At 40.3% G+C, this 20,952-nt stretch overlaps 1 long non-coding RNA gene across 2 annotated transcripts; it reads right to left on the bottom strand.

Annotated features, from left to right (window-relative positions):
* Nucleotides 1–9,372: 9,372 nt before the first annotated feature.
* On the bottom strand, nt 9,373–14,286 carry LOC142167817 (uncharacterized). Of its 2 annotated transcripts, XR_012697958.1 has the most exons (4): nt 14,093–14,286; nt 12,073–12,121; nt 11,879–11,937; nt 9,373–9,974 (listed from the first exon to the last, which is right to left on the bottom strand). It is a non-coding gene; the product is annotated as an uncharacterized LOC142167817 (long non-coding RNA). The 2 variants fall into 2 exon arrangements; XR_012697957.1 differs by lacking the exon at nt 11,879–11,937.
* Between the last annotated feature and the right edge of the window lie 6,666 nt (nt 14,287–20,952).

Genomic DNA, 20,952 nt, shown 5'->3' on the forward strand with positions numbered 1-20,952 from the left:
GGTTCCCTAGATGCCCGGAGAAGTTCCCGATCTCAAGAACTGAGCACGAGCTCTTGTTTCGACCTCCACATACGCCGAGCGCTCATGGCGTGATTTGTCAAAGGGTCGATGAGAGGCAAAAAATCATGGTAAGCCCATTTCTCGTACTCTTTGATAATTTGAATGAGGTGATTTTCAAATATTTTATTAAGACTTTTCATATGTAGGTTTGGGTAAAGACGCGGTTTTGAGGCCTTTGTCCAACGAGGAAGAAATCTTGGCCTCTGTCCAAAAATCGGTGAAGGGAAACAAAAGGAAAAAAGGCCCCCGTTCCTGAAGACCCAAAACTGAAGAAGAGGATGGCTCATAAGCAGAATAAGAAAGTCATTCCTTTGACCGTAGAATCAGTTCTGCGTCTAAGGGATGAAGATGAAGAAGAATAAAATGATGGGTCCGAGCTAGCGGCCCAAACGAAGAGAACCACCGATGCCCCATCGGCAGCTGGATCAATGATGCTTCGCGAGGCTCCACCTCGAACTGAGGATATACCGGAGAAAGATTTGGGTAGAGTCCCCGAATTATCGGAGATCGAAGACGCATCTCACCGGAGCCAACGGGCAGGGGATATGACTGAAGGGGCCCTCGAATCCCTTCGAACCAAAGAGAATGCTCCAGGTGATTCATTTGGGGCAGCAGCAATCGAAGATCCGCCTACCTTTCCCACTTTTTCTGCTTGGGTGATTCGGGAAGCCCAAGCTCTAGGGGCCCTCGATCTAGACAGGACTCACGATGGAGAGGATCCCTTTCGTGACCTGTTTACCGGTATCGAGGACGTTGCCGGTACTAGTGATGAATCAGATCTTTTTCATGGGGTGCGACAGGCTTTGAATCAGGTAAGCTTTTAAAATTATTTTGTCGGTACTATCTTTATGTTTACTTTTCGTTAACTTTGTTCCTTGTATCTTTATAGGCAGCGGCAGTTCATCGAGAAACATGTTCTCGGTCTCAAAACGAGCTGCGTCGATATGAGGCCGACCTTCAACAGGTTACTGATGAGAGGAACTCCCTAAGACTTCTCTTAGGGCAGAGAGAAGAGGAAATAAAAGACCTCCGAGCTGAGTTGGCCAATGCGTACCGAGATCAGACCGATTTGTCTGAGCAGATAATGATACTTTTGAAAGCCTATGGGCTTGATACTGGAACGATAACTAACATTTCGGTCTCATAACTGCGGCAAAAAATCGAGATGATCGGGAAGCTTCGTGAGGAGGTCGACGTAATAAAAATGGAGTCTTTGCAGTGGAAAGAAGGTATGGACCGTTTTGCTGCAGAAAAAGAAACTACTCGAGCCCAGTTATCATCAGCCGAAACCCAACTTCAAAAAATGAAGGAAAAAGGCTTGGTTCAAGCAAGAAGAATAGAGGAGCTTTAGGCTCGGTTGGCCTCTATACTTGCCAAGGCCGGAACTGATGCCGAGAAAGCAAAAGCCGATGCAGATGCACTCGTGGCCATCTTTCGGGCCGATGCTGAAGCTGCCCAGGTCCAAGCAAGAGAGGCAGCTGAGACCGCCGATATTCGAGCACATCGGGTCACCGAACTAGCTAAATGCCGATCCCGAAGGGAAACCCTCGAGGAGATCCATGCTGGTGGTTTCGATCTTGCTGAAGAAATAAAAAGGGCCAAAGAGCTCTACGCCGATGCTGAAGCTCTGGTTTTCGATGATGATGATGATGACAATGATGATGATGATGGGAGAAAGAGCGGATCCAAGAACGGGGGGGGGGGGGGGGAGGGGGGAGCCCTATGAAGAAGAGACCGCCCCTGAGGACGACCAAGAAGTTTAGTCCTTAGTTTTACGTTGTAATCAACCATGTAGATAATTTTGTATATTGATAATTTTGCCGACTTGCTTTTGTTTCGTGAAGACTTTATTCACTTCTTTATGAATGTTTTCACAAGGATCTGAACAACTTAATCAAATTTGGACTTCGCAGTCTCTATGATCGATCGAGATATAGAGATATAGCCCGTAGGCGTAATGGTCGAGTGAGTGCTTGCTCGAATTTGAAGAAATATAGCCCGTAGGCATAATGGTCGAGTGAATGCTTGCTCGAACTCGAAATGGAAGTAGCCTGTAGGCTTATTAGTCAAGTGAATGATTCGAACTCGAAGTAATATAGCTCGTAGGCGTAATGGTCGAGTGAGTACTTGCTCGAACTCAAAATGAAAGTAGCCCATAGGCTTAGTAGTCGAGTGAATGATTCGAACTCGAAGTAATATAGACCGTAGGCGTAATGGTCGAGTGAGTGCTTGCTCGAACTCGACATGAAAGTAGCCCGTAGGCTTAGTAGTCGAGTGAATGATTTGAAATCGATGTAATATAGCCCGTAGGCATAATGGTCGAGTGAGTGCTTGCTCAAACTCAAAATAAAAGTAGCTCGTAGGCTTAATAGTCGAGTGAACGATTCGAACTCGAAGTAATATAGCCCGTAGGCATAATGGTCGAGTGAGTGCTTGCTCGAACTCGAAATAAAAGTAGCCCAGAGGCTTAGTCGTCGAGTGAATGATTCGAACTCGAATAATGTAGCCCGTAGGCGTAAAGGTCGAGTGAGAGCTTGCTCGAACTCGAAATAAAAGTAGCCCGTAGGCTTAGTCGTCGAGTGAATGATTCGAACTCGAAGTAATGTAGCTCGTAGGCGTAAAGGTCGAGTGAGTGCTTTCTTGAACTCGAAATAAAAGTAGCCCGTAGGCTTAGTCGTCGAGTGAATGATTCGAACTCGAAATAATATAGCCCGTAGGCATAAAGGTCGAGTGAGGGCTTGCTCGAACTCGAAATAAAAGTAGCCCGTAGGCTTAGTCGTCGAGTGAATGATTCGAACTCGAAGTAATGTAGCCCGTAGGCGTAGAGGTCGAATGAGTGCTTGCTCGAACTCGAAATAAAAGTAGCCCGTAGGCTTAGTCGTCGAGTGTATGATTCGAACTCGAAGTAATGTAGCCCGTAGGCTAGTAAATTGATTCTATTTGCGCAATAAATCTCCAAATAGAGGAATTTTTCTTGGGTATAATATGTCAGTAAAGAGGAGAACTTTTCCAAGTGACTACATATGTGTTCGTGTTTCGCGCCTGGGTTCGGGCCAATCTACATAATCATGGTTTGTTTGGACCATTTGGCTCTTACAACTTTTCCTATTGAAACCTTGTTATTGCGAAATAACTTTCTTGCATCTGAACTTGATGTATTTGAGGGGCCTAATGCCTCCCCAATATTCGAGGTCGATTGTAAAGAGGCCTCGGATACTGTTGTAAGTGCAGCACGATCATTGGTTGCCTCGTTAAAAACCTTGCCAAAAAACCCATTTGGGATAAAACCGGTCTATGGGAAAAAGAGTGCAATGCGTGCTTTTAGATCTAGGGCTTCGTATCGAAGGATCCATTTTAGCTCCTGATCAGACTTCTGCAGGGATCAGTTTTGAAATGTAAATGAATAATGGAGGGATCGTACCTTAGCAGTAGTATCATTTAAGATATGACACATTCCAATTGCTTGATAGTTGTTTGCCGTTTATAATACCAAGCTTGTATGATCCCTTTCCGACGTTCTCGAGAACCTGATATGGTCCTTCCTTGTTCAGTCCTAGTTTTCCTTCGTTTGGATTTCGGGTATTGAGGGTGACTTTCCTTAGCACTAAGTCCCCGGGCATGAAATGGCGGAGCTTGGTTCTTCGATTATAATATCTTTCGATTCGTTGCTTTTGGGCGGCCAATTGAACGAGAGCAGCTTCTTACTGTTCGTCCGATAATTCGAGGCTAGTGTTCATAGCCTCGCTATTTGATTCTTCTGTTATGTATCGAAATATGGTACTGGGTTTGCCGACTTCGACTGGTATCAATGCTTCGGACCCATATACTAAGGAAAACGGGGTTGCCCCCGTACTGGATTTTGATATCGTTCGATATGCCCAAAGGGCTTCGGGTAGGATTTCTCTCCACATTCCTTTAGCGTTGTTCAGCCTCTTTTTTAGGTTCTGAATGATGGTTTTTTCCGTTGACTCGACCTGTCCGTTCCCACTGGGGTGGTACGGTGTTGATAATATCCTTCTTATTTTGTGGTCTTCGAAGAATTTCGTCACTTTGCTGCCCACAAATTGTTTCCTATTGTCACATACTATTTCGGCGGGTATCCTGAATCGACATACGATATGATCCCAGATGAAGTCTATAACTTCTCTCTCTATTACTTTCTCGAACGCCTGTGCTTCGACCCATTTAGAGAAATAGTCAGTCATAAATAAAATGAATTTAGCTTTACCTGGTATTGATGACAGAGGGCCGACGATATCCATTCCCCATTTCATGAATGGCCATGGGGATAGGACTGAGTGAAGTTGCTCTCTGGGTTGATGGATCATTGGTGCAAACCTTTGACATTTGTCACATTTTCGAACAAATTCCTTCGCATCTTTGCCCATATCAATCCAATAATACCTTGCTCTGATTATTTTTCGGACAAATGGATCGGCACCGGAATGATTCCCACAAGTGCCCTCGTGCACCTAACGTAAGATATAATCGGTATCTCCTGGACCCAAGCATACTGCTAATGGCCCATCGAATGTCCTTCGGTATAGTGTTCCATCGGAAGCCAATGTGAATCGAGCAGCTTTGGTCCGTAGGGACCTTGAATCTTTAGGGTCCGATGGGAGCTTTCCGCTCTTTAAGTATACAATGTACTTATTTCTCCAATCCCAAGTTAAGCTTGTAGAATTTATCTCGGCGTGACCCTCTTCGATCACGGATCTCGAGAGTTGAACGACAGTCCCCGGGCTCAAGCCACCTTCCTCGACCGACGATCCCAAATTCGCAAGTGCATCGGCCTCACTATTTTGTTCTCGTGGAATATGCCGTAAAGTCCATTGTTTGAAATGGTGCAAAGTGACATGTAGCTTGTCTAAATAATTTTGCATTCTATCTTCTCGAATTTCGAAGGTTTTGTTTACTTGACTCACCGCCAGCAAAGAGTCACATTTGGCTTCAATGACTTCTGCTCCTAAGTTTTTAGCTAGCTCGACACCTGCAATCATGGCCTCATACTCGGCCTCGTTGTTAGTCAACCTGGTAGTTTTAATAGATTGCCTAATAGTGTTACCTGTGGGTGGCTTCAAAACTATGCCTAGCCCGGACCCCTTCACATTCGAAGCCCCGTCCGTAAAAATGGTCCATACCCCTGATGATGTACTCGATTTCAACAGTTCTTTTTTGACTTCGGATACAAGGGTTGGCGTGAAATCGTCCACGAAGTCTGCTAAAATTTGAGACTCGATGGTCGTACGGGGTTGATATTCGATATCGTACCCACCGAGTTCGACGGCCCATTTTGCTAATCGGCCTGATAGTTCGAGCTTGTGCAAAATATTATGAAGCAGATAAGTGGTTAATACGTATATGGGGTGACATTAAAGGTACGGTCTTAACTTTCTAGAGGCGCTTATTAGTGCGAGTGCTAGTTTTTCTAAGAGCGGATTTCTAGTTTCTGCTTCTCCTAAGGTCCGACTTATATAATAAATGGGGAATTGCGTACCTTGCTCTTCCCGAACTAGGACACCGCTCACTGCAATTTCCGATACTGCTAAGTACAAGTAGAGTTTTTCGTCTATTTTTGGAGTGTGAAGTAGTGGTGGGCTCGATAGATATCGTTTTAGTTCCTCTAATGCCTGTTGGCATTCCGGGTTCCAAGCGAAACCATTCTTCTTTTTGAGTAGAGAGAAAAATTTGTGACTCCGATCTGATGATCTCGAAATGAATCAGCCTAGGGCTACAATCTGTCTCGTTAGCCTTTGTACAGTTTTCACCTTATCCACGATGGTGATGTCTTCGATGGCTTTGATTTTATCAGGGTTGATCTCGATTCCTCGATTCGACACCATGAAGCCGAGGAACTTGCCCGAACCGACCTCAAAAGCACATTTTTCGGGGTAGAGCTTCATGTTGTATTTCCTCAAAATCTCGAATGTTTCCTGCAAATGGGTCAAATGGTCCTCTCCGCACAGGGACTTAACTAACGGTCATCAATGTAAACTTCCATTGATTTACCTATTTGTTTTTTGAACATTTTATTTACTAGGTGTTGGTAAGTAGCCCCTGCATTTTTTAGCCCGAAAGGCATCACATTATAACAATATGTTCCATACTTGGTGACAAATGAAGTTTTTTGATTATACCCGGAATAGGCATCGAGAAAAGTAAGGATCTCGTGGCCGGTCGTGGCATCGATCATGCGATCGATGTTGGGCAGCAGAAAAGAATCTTTGGGGCATGCTTTGTTTAAATCCTTATAGTCCACACACATTCTAAGTTTGTTTCCTTTTTTAGGCACTACAACTATATTGGCTAACCATTTGGGATATTTCACCTCCCGAATGGACCCTATTTTGAGAAGTTTGGTTATCTCGTCTTTTATGAATGCATGTTTTACCTCGGATTGGGGCCTTCTCTTTTGCTTCATCGGTCTGAACTTAGGGTTCAAGCTTAGCCGATGCATCGTTATGTCCAATGGAATCCCTGTTATATCTAAATGGGACCAAGCAAAACAATCAATGTTATCGATAACTAATTGAACAAGTTTCTTCCTGAGTTCGGGGCTCAACCCCGTTCCGAAGGCTCAATCCTCAATTGTTGATTTGGTGGCGTCAGAGTCATCGGGAATCATGAAAGATCGAGGGACCCTTTGATCATCATCTTCTTCAATTTTTCGGTTATCTGGTTGGGTCGAAACCGATGTCTGTGATTGCTATTTGGTGTCCCGTTCTCTTTCTGAGCCCGATCCCTTTATTGGCGAAGGCGAGGATATTGATATCGCTTCCTCTACGGTGAACATTTCTTTTGCGGCAGGTTGTTCTTTGTACACTATTTTGACACCTCTCGATGTTGGGAATTTGAGGAACTGGTGCAAGGTCGAAGGTACAGCTCTCATGTTGTGGATCCATGGCCTTCCGAAAAGGGCGTTGTATCTCATGTCGCCTTCGATCACGTGAAACTTTGTTTCCTGGATGGTTCCGGCAATGTTTATCGGTAGGATTATCTCCCCTTTGGTTGTTTCACATGCCATATTGAATCCATTTAGAACCAGAGTTGCGGGTACGATCTGGTCCTGCAGGCCGAGTTGTTCTACGACCTTCAATCTGATGATGTTGGCCGAGCTACCTGGATCGATCAACACACGTTTAACTTTAGTTTTATTCATGAGTACGGATATTACCAATGCATCGTTATGAGGTTGAATGACTCCTTATGCATCTTCATCACCGAAGGACAAAGTCCCTATGGGTGCGTAATTTTGAGTTCGAGATCGCTTTTCCCTTACAATCGATATTTTAGTGCGTTTAAGCACTGGTCACTGAGGGGTATCGGCGCAACCGATAATCATGTGAATGACGTGCTGCGGTTCTTCTTGCTCGTTTTGCTTGCCGAAATCCTTGTTTTTAAAATGGTTCTTCGCCCTATCTCTCAGAAATTCCTGAAGGTGCCCTTCGTTAAATAACCGGGCTACTTCCTCTCTTATTTGCCCGCAATCTTCCGTTCTGTGGCCATGGGTGCCATGATATTCGCATGTTTGATTGGGATTCCTCTAGGCAGGATCGGTCTGCATGGGTCGAGGCCATTTAGTGTCTTTGATGCGTCCGATAGTTGATATGATGGCAGATGCATCAATGCTGAAATTATATTCCTATAACCGAGGTGCTTCCTTAGATTCGGCAGGCCTATCGAAACTGCTTCTGTTTATCAGCCCTCAGGAGCCATGACTTCGATCGCTTCTTTTGTTATTTTGCCTGAGGTTATGTCTCGATTCACTGACTCTGTGGCTTCCGATGTATGGTCGGTATCGATCTCCAATCAGACCTCATTCCCGATTAGTAACCCCTCGAACATCGGATTCAGACCCCAATTGATCATCTTCGACCCTAATTTTCGATTGGTACCGATTGTGCATGTCGGCCCATGTGATGGCTGCGTATTCGATCAGGTTATACTTTAATCAGCGTGAAGCCATCGAACTTCGCTCGTTCAAACCTTGAGTGAAAGCCTGTACGGCCTAGTCATCTGTGACAGGTGGCAGGTCCATTCGTTCCATTTGAAAACGAGATACGAATTCCCTCAGCATCTCGTTATCCTTTTGTCTTACCTTGAAGAGGTCTGACTTACTTGTTGTGAATTTTATGGTGCCGGTATGTGCTTTCACAAAAGAATCTGCTAACATGGCGAACGAGTCGATGGAGTTTGGCGGTAGGTTGTGATACCAAATCATCGCCCCCTTCGAGAGGGTCTCTCCGAATTTTTTCAGCAATACGGATTCGATTTCATCATCTTCAAAATCATTGCCCTTGATGGCACATGTGTAAGATATGACATGCTCGTTGGGATCGGTCGTTCCGTTATATTTGGGAATTTCTGGCATACAAAATGTTTTGGAGATTGGTTTCGGAGCTACGCTCGAGGAAAAGGGTTTTTGCACGAATATTTTTGAATCCAATCATTTTATCATTGGTGGAGCTTTCAGGATCTGATCGACCCTAGAATTATAAGTTTCTACTTTTTTTATCATTGGCTTCGACTCGATTTGTGAGTTCCTCGAGTAATTTAGCAATTTCAGGAGTAGTCCCCGATTCTTGCTCATTTGACTTCATAATGGCTGGTTCCGTTCCATGAGTAATTTCTTGGGGTGGATTGGGCTCCGGCCTTCTTTGTAGCTGGGTTTGGCTCTACAACTGGGCTATTGCTGCCTGTTGGGCTTGCAACATTTCGAAAATCATACACAAACTAACACCGTTTTCCTCGACGTTATGAGTGTCTCGAACCGCAGACCGAGTTCCACCATGGATGCTATTCTCGGGTTCAGCATGTAGGTTTGCCTCAATTGCTATATGCGAATTGATATCAATCGGCGCTCCGATTCGAGCTCCAACGGTGTTCACAAGTGGTCTTTCAGTACTGGGTGTCAAGTTGTTGTTTTCGTCTTGAAGACCTGCCCCATTGTCGATCGGTGAAGCCATTTGATTGATGGTTATTCGTAGCTGATCCGAAATTCAAGGTGCTTTTGAAAATAAGCGCAAAACACAATGGCGTATTTTTTTTAGATTCGTATCAAATAACCGATGTTATCCTTGGCCCCACGGTGGGCGCCAAACTGTTTACCCGAAAAATGGATAGAGTTGAATTTATACGCAGTTCCAAGGATATGTGACGTAACTTAATACAAATTATAAGGATAAATAGAAATATAAATATGGATTGGAAAGAATGCGAAGTAGATAAGGTTGTAAGGAACAATAAATCTTAGGACTCAACAAATAGAATCAATTTAAGAAATCTGAAAGAACAATTCTTTACTGTGGAAGAATATAGCATTTTTATTACAATATAAGCCTCAAAAAAACTTGTCTTTTATAAATGATAACCATGCCCTTTATAATAGAGAGAATAAAAAATACTCAGTGGAAGACCCATGATAAACCAGCTTTTCCACAATTTCTACCAAGATTCTCGCTAGTGGGATTGTAACAGCTGGGAGCTCGATCTTGCCTTGAGCCTTCGATCTTGGTTTGAGCTCGATTCTGACTCGAATTCTCGATCTTGGCTCGAGCTCTCAAATTGATTCGGGGTCAATGTTGGTTGGTCTCTGGATGATAGCTTTACTCTGTGTCATAGTTCGATTTGGACTAGCGCTCGAAACGATATCCAACTCGACATGGATCGGCCCCTCGGGTTCGAGGCTTGTTTGTTCCATCTTTGGAGTCTCAGTTCGATCGACTATCGTTCGAACTCGATCGGACGTGCGAAGGCCGAAATCTATTTCGACCGTATACATAAAGTTAACATGTACTCATAATCTAGACAAGGATACCAAAATTAGATATGAGTTTGTAGTGAAAATACTTACATGAATACACACATACCTGGCGAATAAGACTTGAGAAATTATTGTGCTTGAAATACCTACGCTGCAAAGTAATTGATCAAAACATATGAGAATCGCCTGGGAGAAATGAGAGAGTGAAAGATTAAAAAGTTAGGGAAGAAACAAGTTGAAGAATACAAGGGCACTGATCAATTACTTGCAGGTAATGGAAATATTGCTCACTAAACAAAAATAAACAATAATTAGTGACAGACAAATTTTGCCGCTAAATAGCAAAATTCGTTGATTTCACAGCGAATTAGTGTCGAACTATAAAAAAAAATCTATTAGTTACGAATTATTAAGCGATAAAATTAGTGATGAGTTTCCTAGCGAAATTGTTTTTAGCAGTTTTAACCATATGACACATAATTGGTACAATTCTTCTCCCTTCTTCTCACAAAATGTTCACATTAAATAGTACTCTACATGTTCCATTCATTACTAAAGCTTTGCTCTCTCTCCAAGAAGTTTTCTCAGTACTTGCTAATGCTGAAATATTATGTATGCCTAATCAGGGATTTAGTAAAATACAAAAAAAAAAAAATTAAGAGGAAAACATGAAAAAAAAAAAAAAGAATAATACTCACACATTACAACAAAAAATGGTCTTAACGGCCAAAAAATGTTATTGCAAAAACCTTTACCAGCAATTGAGTATTTGCTATAGTATCCGGCATCGCTAAAGGTTTTACTGAATACTCCCTCTGTTTTAATTTAGATGAGATAGTTTGACTCGGCACAGAGTTTAAGAAAAAAAAGGACTTTTAAAACTTGTGATCTTAAAAGTTTAAGGGGGTAAAAGCTTTGTGGGGTCATGTCATTTGTGTGGTTACAAAAGCTTCTCATTAAGGGTAAAATGGGTAAAATAAAGAGTTTAAAGTTAAATTATTTCCAAATTTAAAAATATTTCATTTATTTTGAAACGGACTAAAAATGAAAGTATCTCGTCTAATTTGAAACAGGGAGAGTATTAATTTTATGAGATATTGGACCATCACATGATAGCAATTTTTATGAGATATTGGACCATCACATGATAGCAAAATACAAGTGGTTCATAGTATAGTCACATGATTGCAACATTGACTGCTGGATTCCTAAATAATTATGCAAAGTTGTAATGGGGAATCCAATGTAAAGTATGAGAACAATATATTTGTGGGTTGGTTTCACTATTAAGGTAAAAGTTTCGGATGAGAATTTTCTGTGTCTCTTGTGAAGAATGCTACTTCAATATGGTCCATGATTATGATATTTTCAAACCTTTATATTCTTAGATTATTAGGACTAGGTTCACAATAGAATCAATGTCGTTTTCTTGTCTATGGCAGCTGAAATTTTGTTAGTTGTTTAAGAAGTTTAATTTTTATATACTAATCATATTTTTTTATATTATTAGGTCACTTAAAAGATACTAACTATAAATATTTTTTCATAATAAGTGAGTTGATTAGCAGTATGAAGAATAAGGTACCTGCTACAACTAGTTAAAATACATTAAGGGGTTGTTTGATAGAATATATTAGGAAAAATAATACATATATTAACTTCGGTATTATTAATTCATTTTTTGATAGTGTTTTTCAACTAATATATAATTAATACTTGCATTAGTTATACATCATATTTAGTATTATTTTTATACATAGCAAATCATTAGCAATACTATAGTTTTTTTAATACATGGATAAGCATATATAAAGATAGAATTACCCTTTCAATACCTTTAATACACCAAACCGAACAGTCGATAAGAAATAATCTCAGTATAACTAATTCCATCATAATCAATCTCAGTGTTACTAATCTCAGCATTATCATTCATCCTATTCAGTATTGTTCTTATACGTTCTAACAGACGACTTGTAATAATGTAAAAAAAATTTAAGCTGACAATATATATAAGTCAAATCTTAAAATAATTCGTAGAGTTGTAATGCTTACCAAAAGCATATATTCTTAACCAACTGCCATACTTTTCTTCTTTTTTCCTATAAAGATTCCTTGTGTCGTACAAGAAAGATGTGAAAAATGTATATGCTCCGATAAGTATAAGAATTTGGAGCTGACTTTTGAAGATAAAAACAAATCGACAAAATTTATGAAAAGATGATAATTCCTAAAGAAAGAGAACTCACTAAATCTTTGTGCTTGCTCGAATATCCGTACCAACAAGTCCATGGTCCACTGAAAGCATATATACATTAACAAAGTACTGGCCATAATGAATAATTAATCTCAAAATTAAATTTGAGATGAATTTATTTTTATATTTAGTTGGCATAAAATTGTGGTATAACTAATTTCAAGATTAGTTATTCCGGGATGATAGTATTTTTTATCCTTATGGGAGGGTGAGATAACTAATTCCAAAATAATTAATTCCGATATAATTAATCATGAGATAACTTATTTTCCAACCAAACGACCCTAAAGTCTTTTGGTTTACCACACTAACAAAAAATATATTCCAACATAAATTTTGCATAATTCCATGTATGGTTAATTGTAAAAAAAAAAAAAAAATTGCATAATTTAATACAGCATTTGGCTGTCTTTATTAAGTCCCAAACTGTCAATATCCCACATAAAGTATATTGAAATATGCGTATTATTTTGTGAGGGATAAAATGTGAAATAAAAATATATGTATTAGCTATACATAAAAAAGAGTAACTAAATAAAGGAATTCAAATAATTAATCCCTACATAACAATCCTTTCATTATTTAGAAGTTTCCATGTTCCTGTTTCGTGAATGGAGAATCTTTTATTAGGGAGTATTTTGCGTATGTCTAATTGATGCAAAACTAAATTAATTGGATCAATGAATTTCAGATATTAAATAATCAAAACGGAAAAAAATCTATTTTTTGGGTCAACCCGTCAATCCTATTTTATTATTTTCATGAACATTTTAATGAATAAAAAAACCAATTACTTTCATTAATTCTTTAGTATAACAAAAGGTTAACCCCCCCCCCCCAAACACACACAAACCAAAGGTAACGTCTGCTCAGTAACTTTTCATAGATAAAAACTGCAAAGTTATAGGGCACCCCACAATCTTTTGGCATTAGGTTGGAGCAGTACCAATCTAAAATGATTCCTTAAAATTCAGCAGCGACTACTGGACAAGCTCAAACCAATGATATCACTACTGGTCAACCAATGAACCAGATTATGCAGATATATATGAACCAGATATATGCTTAAAATTCTCTAAGCATTTTACATTAATTTTGGTACATAAATTCAGATGCGGATTCATAATTATAATTTGATTGATTCGGCCTTCTTAGTACGAAACTCATTGTACTTTTAAAATTATGAGTTTAGATCTTATATTTATTAAAATTTTTGTAGGTTTTTACATAAGAATTAATATTTTGCGTCAAATATATTGGGTTCGAATGCACCCGATGCCAAGGCACTTAATGTGCCCGTGTATATTTTACTCATCTGCAATTCGTAGCCTTATCTTTTTCCCAATAAAAAACATTGAAACGTTAGTAGTTAGCCCAAAATCATTCAACACTCAAGGTTTTAGCTAATTAAAATTTAGCACTTAAGAACGTGGCTTAACGGTCAATAATGAGAAATCATTCAGAGTCTAAATCCTAGCAAAAATAAAAATTGGTAGGTGATTACTCTCCTTGTGCTTAAGCTTCGGATAGAGTTACTCGATTAGTGTCCATGCTGATTGGTGAGATATAACAGGTATCGAGTAGTAATAGAGATGCGTGCAACCCACACCATTAACATAAACTAAGAAAACCTGATTAAGATATGCAAGAATGTTACATCATCTCTCTTCCAAGTCAAAGGGTTATTGCTTCTTTTAGTAGTTTCTCTAAGGTAAGAGTTACTTCAAGAAAAAGCATACAGAACAGTTGAGGAAAAAGAATACAATATTATCATGCAACGGTTCTCTATTCCAAGTACACAAATAGAGAAAACAAGGAAATTCATGAGCAAGAAAATTATATATACTGACCAGTGGATATATTATCTTAGATTTGGATCATTTCGGCTAAGCCCATACCACCATAACCTAGAGTTTATAAATTGAAACAAAATGCTGCCTAAAGCAATGAATTAAAGATGATGTACTTCAAAGAAACTTAGAGAACTGAAAACACTAAATTAGAGGACTTACAAGAGTGTAGAAGGTGCAAATTTCATCAACTTCTCCATTATAACTAAGTTTAAGACTTCATCATTTTTCAAGACTCTTTGGCGTAAGTTCCCTGGCTTTGACAGGGTATTTAGTCCGTGTTGCTATTCGTATAGAGATCATCTTTTGAACTCGACGAGGTATATATTGTGTTTGAGAAAGAGTCTAATATTTATCGTGGCTATCCCACAGTCAACTACTAGCGTCCATATATATATATATGTGATTGTTTTGTGCATGCACGTACCATGCAAGTTGCAAAAGGCTTATCTTTCCAATAGCTTTTGCATCTTTTACTAGTTAGCATTCTTTCACACACTCGATTTCTTCAAATTATTCTTTTCTTAACTTGGTCCTTAACCGTTGGTTTTTGTTGGAATTCTTGTCCAAGATTCATGTATAATTATCTTAAATTATTTTCTTTTTCTATTATTGATCTAAGCTAGGGGCATGCCCATGCATCATACAGTCTAATGGTTTTGTCAACGTTTTGAAGATAGTACTAGTATACTTTGTATTTGTTAACCCTTTCACTTTTGAGTTTAAATTTTTTGTACTAATAGTGTATTATTTATGCAATCAGAATATTTATAAGATTTTAGAAGTACAACTCTTAGATAAACATTAATTAGTAATCTGATAATCAAAAGGATAGTCAGAAAAAACCTGTTGTGTTGGGCTAAACTACATTAACAGGGTATACAACTTAAATCTATGCATTTTTATTTATGGTTGACCATTATTCACTAATTGCTAGTTGTTGCAAAAATTTTATATTTGTTTACCCTCAAAATTGAATGACAATTAAATTCGTGAGTGATTTTGAGGATACACGGATTTATTTGACACAAAGCAGTAAATAAAGATAAATTAAATAAATAAGGATAAATTAAGTTCAAACCACACGAGAAAGACGATTTAAGCCTTAGTGAAATATTTGCCCTCGATTTGGGCTCGTAACAACAAGCACTGATGAACGAAAGCAGAATAACTAATAATAGAAAAATAATGATATATTGCTTTGGAATGCGTGTTACAACATACTTTATGAATTATCAGATCCCATTTATATAGTGGATGAGTCCTACTTTAGGTACAATTCTATAAAAGATAAAAAATCTTTTGATTTATTTATTGCCGATTCTTTATTGGTACGTGCAGAAATTCCCGCTGTAATATTCGGCCAGTCACGGATATTTCGGTCTTTCGTTGGCTATGCTGACAATGTTTCTTCAAAATCGTTTGAGGCTAAAACCGATTCCGAGATTATGATCCCGATATTCTCGAAGGCAGGACTTATGTCTCCGAGTTCTAGCCTGGTGGGATTTCGTGGTCGATCTTCAGTCCTCTATTGTCATGTCTCGAGCCTGGCTCATTATGTCGGAGGCTAGGATGCTCCACGAGCTCTATTTCAACCGTATACAGATAGTCCCCTTATTTTTTAGAGAGTAGACGATGAGAAATAACATGAGCTTTTGATCCTCACTTTGATACACAGTAACAAAAACAACAAAACAACTGAAACGTCTCGTTAGTCATGTCCCGGTGGCATTAAAAGCATGTAAGCCGTCGGTCGGCCATTCCTGGATGCGAACCGTCGCTGAAATAATATAAATACCTCCTCTTTTACTCATTTTAACTTTAAATTCAAACCTTCTACCCTCGTACCATTAAGATTTCAATATATTCTAGCACTTTCACTCCAGTTATCTGAGATCCTCTGCAAGAAGTCTTGTTTATCTTCATCTCAAGCCAACAAGTACAATCCTTCAACTTCCTTTCTTTCTCCATTTTTCCTTAATCTTTTAAAGAAATGACAAAGACTTCCAAAACCGTTCCCCAGAAAGAAACCCCTTCTACTTCACGGTCGGCTACTGAGGCCGAGGAGATTGTTTCGCGTACTGCCATCGATGAACCAGTGTCGGACCCCCCTTTGAAATGGTTCATCCCCGGAGGATGCTCGGTCAACGCCGATTTCAAGGTTGAAAAACCTTCCTCCGTACAAGGACGGTATGAGGAGGTCTCGAGGTATATATACTTGATCATTGAAGAAGTCCTCCCTAGGGTCCGAAAAGACTTCAACTGGGACGGTAAGGGCATAGTGATCCCTGACCTCGATGAAGCCATTACCACCCATGTCGAGGGATACCAAAGTGTTTACACTTATCCCTTTACATTGGGCCTGATGGACCCGGTCATCATAGATTTCTGTAAGAGGTACGAGGTATGCCTTGGTCAGATTCATCTTTTTCTCTAGAGGATCGTAATCCTCCTACGGTTCTTTGTGAGCAGAATCGATGGGTGCTGTCTCATCGTCGACCATCTTCTACGCTTGTACAATCCCCGAATCTTCTGGGAGGACTGATAAAGCTCGTGCGCCGGGCCAGCAAAGCCGCATTCTAGAGCAGTAATGAAGATTGGGATTGAGGCTGGCAAGGCCGTTTTGTCCGAGTTAGGACTTCGGACCTGATCCCAGCTGAGCGCATGCCATTCCCGAGAAGTAAAATATATCATGTAAGTATAATTTTATTTTTGAAAGTCGATTTTATACTTATTTCCTTCTTTCTTATCAGTGTTTTATGGTGGTGCAACCATCGCTCGGGTCCCGAATGTCATTTCTCGACTCAAGGAGTGGGTTGAGGGTATCATATCATAGATGCCCTACTCCGAGCGCTCATGGTGCAAGCTCTTGAAGGGCCGTTGGGAGGCTCGTTCCCATTGTATGGGCCCAAAAGGTTGAGGAGCTCTGGTCTCAGCTAAGCTCGACCGTCTTCGATCGAGAAATTCTTGCCAAAGAGCTAGAAATGGACAAATCGGCGGTTGCGGTGATCAAAGCCGATGCCGACAAGATAGTAGCTCAATATAAGGCCAATGGCGAGGCGGCCCAGGATCGAATGAAAGACGTCGTTAAGCACGCGAAGCGGCAATACTGAAGAGAGGCCCTCGAGGAAATTCATGCTCGGGGTTTCGACTTATCGGCTGAGAACGAGAGTGCTAAGTGACACGAACCCGAGGACAAGAAATTGGCGTATCCTGAGGATGAAGAAGACTCCGAGAGTTTAAGCGGATCCAAGGGTGGAGGGGACTCCTAAGACCCTGGCGATGAGGCAGGCTCCGGTGAAGATCAGGCCGTTTAAGTTCCTTGTATTTTCCTTTTTTCTTTGTTTTTTGTGTTTTTATACTTTTATACTTTTTTTCCAAGGCCGTTTGGCCTTTGTAAAGACTATATATATAATATAAGGCTTCTTTTTTCCCTTTGACAGTTTCTAAGTGTAACGACCCAACCGGTTATTTTGAGTATTACAACCTTGTTCCCCTATTTATTGCTCAATTTGTGCTTTATAGTTGTTATGTGACTTGTCGGGGTAAGTAGTTAGGGTCCGGAGAGGTTTTGGAATGAATTGGAACATTAGTTCCAAGGTTTAAAGCTTAAGTTAAAATAGTTGAACGGATGTTGACTTATATATAAATGAATCTGTTTCTAGAAATTGGAATAGGTCTGTTATGTCATTTATGACTTGTATGCAATATTTGAGGCTAATCAGACTTGATTTGATAGGTTTCGACATCGAATATAGAGGTTGAAAATTCTTAGTTTTATTAAGCTTGAATTCGGGTGTGATTCATGGTTTTAGTGTTGTTTGATGTGATTTGAGGATTCAACTAAGTTCGTATGATATTTTAGGACTTGTTGGTATATTTGGTTGAGGTCCCAGGGTCTCGGGTGAGTTTCAAATGGTTAACGGATCAAATTTAGACTCGGAAGAAATCTGGAAATTTCTGTCTTCTGGTGTGATCGCACCTTCGAGGGATTGGCCGCAGGTGCGATGCCGCAGATGTGGATCATTTTACGTAGAAGCGGATATGGTCTGTCCTGGGCAAGGCGCAGGTGCGAGGGGTTGACTGCATTCGCGAGCTCGTAGGTGCGAGCGAGGCTCCGTAGATGCGGAGTTGAGGGAGAGGCCTGTTTCTATAGAAACGGATGGAAGGCCGCAGAAGCGGCGCCATAGGTGCTGGACAAGGAACACAGATGCGGGCCTTGGGAAATTAAGTGGCTTCCGCAGAAGCAGTTCCGCAGGTGCGGATATGTGGTCGCAGGTGCGGTAAGCCTGGACAGAATGTTAAAAACAAGGGTTCGCGATTTTGGCTTGATTTCTAACATTTCCAACACGGGTTGAGGCGATATTTGAGCGAGAAATCACGGAAAATCTTGAGGTAAGTCACTTGTAATCATTGTTAGTCAATAATATTGGATTATCATTGAGTAATTCGACTAGATTACATGTTTTTGAGGCGAAATTAGAGGATTTGGGCCTAGGGATTTCAAAATTAGAATTTAAGATTTAAAGGTAGAGTTGATGTCGGATTTTGGTAAAATTTGTATTGTTGTACGTGTGGTTGAATGGGCGTTCATATTTTGTAACTTTTGTCGGGTTTGGAGACATGGGCCCCACGAGCGATATTTGAGTGCAATTTCAATTTTTGTTGGAAAATTTTTATTTTCATATGAAATTAATTCCTATAATTTGTATTGACTGAATCGAATTAATTGTGATTAGATTCGAGGCGTTCAGAGGCCGATACGCGAGGCAAGGGCATAGCGGAATAAATAATTTCACGGGTTGAGATAATTTACAGTTCTATATTTGGTCCTAAGGGTATGAAACCCTGGATTATGTGTTATATAATTGGTTTTGAGGTGACGTGCATGCTAGGTGACCGGCGTGTGGGCGTGCACTGTAGGAATTGTGACTTGATCAATTTCATGGAACTGCGTAGTTGAATAATCTGTTGATATCCGTACATTATTCACGTATTAGAGAAATCGAACTATAAATCATGTTTAAACCATGTGTTGACACTGTAGGGACCCACATAGGTCGTATACATGTTGAACTATCTGGTAAATTGCTATTTTGTATTCAGTCGCAGTTTTACTTGCACATTACTTCTCAGTCTCTATTATTCATTATTGATGCATCATATCATCGTTGATTTGGCTGCTTATCATGATTTCTGAGAGCCCGAGAGATTCAAGAGGTTGATGACTGAGTGAGGCCGAGGGCTTGATTGTGAGGATATTATGGGATCGGGTTGCACACCACAGCATGTTTTATTGATTTATGCCATGATTGGCTTGTTATAGCGCTTGGGCTGAAGGAGCCCCTCTGGAGTCTGTACACACCGCCGGTGAGCGTAGGTACATACTGAGTGCGAATGACGAGTGCCGAGTGCTGAGTGATTGAGAGGAATGAGTGACTCTGAGGAAAGAGTGATTGTGAGGTTGGAGTGAATGGGAGGACTGAGTGACTGTGGATCTGAGAGGATGCATTGATTTCATTATTGTTGCACTTCAACTGTCATATATCACTGTTTTAAGAAATTCTGAGAGATATTATCTTCTGTTTTAGTTGAACTTGATATGAAATTTCTGTTTGGGCATTAATTGTTGAACTTTAAAGCATGCCTTCTTTATTATGTTAGAAATTACTGTAGCTGGATTTAGCTGTGAAGGTCGTCACTACTTTTAGTTCTTTATTTAGTATTGTTAATTACTGAGTTGGTTATACTCATACTACACCCTGCACTTCGTGTATAGATCCAGGTGTTCCTGGACATAGTGGATGTTGATTTTCTTGGCGCGATTAATTTTTCGGAGATTCCGAAGTAGCTTTCAGTGTTTCGCAAACCTTGTCTCTATTTTCTTTCAGTTAATTATACTGTATATTTTCTAGATAGTGTTTTTATCAGTCAGACTATGTTATCATTTAGATGCTCATGTATTCAGTGACACCGGGTTTTGGGAGTGTATTTTATATCAGTATGCGCAAGGTTTGTCTATTAAATTTGTGTATTATGTTTTCAAACTTAAAGGAAATTGTGGTTTATCGAGATTGTCGACTTGCCTAGTACCACGATAGGCTCCATCACAACAGGTTAGGATTTTGGGTCGTGAGAAGTTGGTATCAGAGCCTATGTTACATAGGTCTCACGATTCATGAGAAGGTTTAGTAGAGTCTTGCGGATCGGTACAGAGATGTCTATACTTATGTTCGAGAGGCTGCCGAACCCTTAGGAAAATTTTACTTTCTTGTATTCTGTCATGTGATTTTGTTGATTTTGGAAACTATATTTCGGTTATTATATTCTCTCACAGATAGTGATGATACGTACTACCGGATCGGATGATCGGCCACTAGTGCCACTAGTTAGGGCCGCGAGAGTTCGGGGCCGAGGTAGAGGCTGAGGTGTAGCTCGTACAGCAGTTGGAGTAGCACTTGTAGCACCACCAGTTGCTCTAGCTCTGAAGCAGATTCCAGATATAGTTGAGCCGGCGGGACCAGCTTAGGCACCGGTTGTGATTCCTGGCCTTCACGAGGCTCTAGCACAGATATTGACTGTTTGCACAGGCCTTGATCAGGTAGTTTTGGCTCAGTCCGCACCAGGCAATTCTCAGGCCGGGGGAGGTACTCATACCCCTGTTGCCCGTACTGTAGAGCAGGTATTGCAGGGACTTCAGATACCGAGGGAGAGGATACTTGAGAGATTTAGGAGGCTTCGACCTCTATTATTTAGCGGTGCTGAGTCACAGGATTCTCAGGTTTTTTGGATATGTGCTAGTGGATGCTTCAGACAACGTGTATTCTAGAGACCTATGGGGTCTCGTTCACTACTTTGCAGTTTTATGGGGCTGCCTTCAGATGGTGGGAGGATTATGAGAGGCGCAGGCCAGTTGGTGCATTACCACTTATATGGCAGGAGTTGTCTATTCTTTTTTTGGAGAAGTTCGTGCCGCAATCTTGTAGGGAGGAGCTACGCAGACAATTTGAGAAGCTTCAGCA

Source organism: Nicotiana tabacum, chromosome 13 (genome assembly GCF_000715075.1).
Source record: "Nicotiana tabacum cultivar K326 chromosome 13, ASM71507v2, whole genome shotgun sequence".
Classification (NCBI taxonomy): Eukaryota; Viridiplantae; Streptophyta; class Magnoliopsida; order Solanales; family Solanaceae; genus Nicotiana; species Nicotiana tabacum.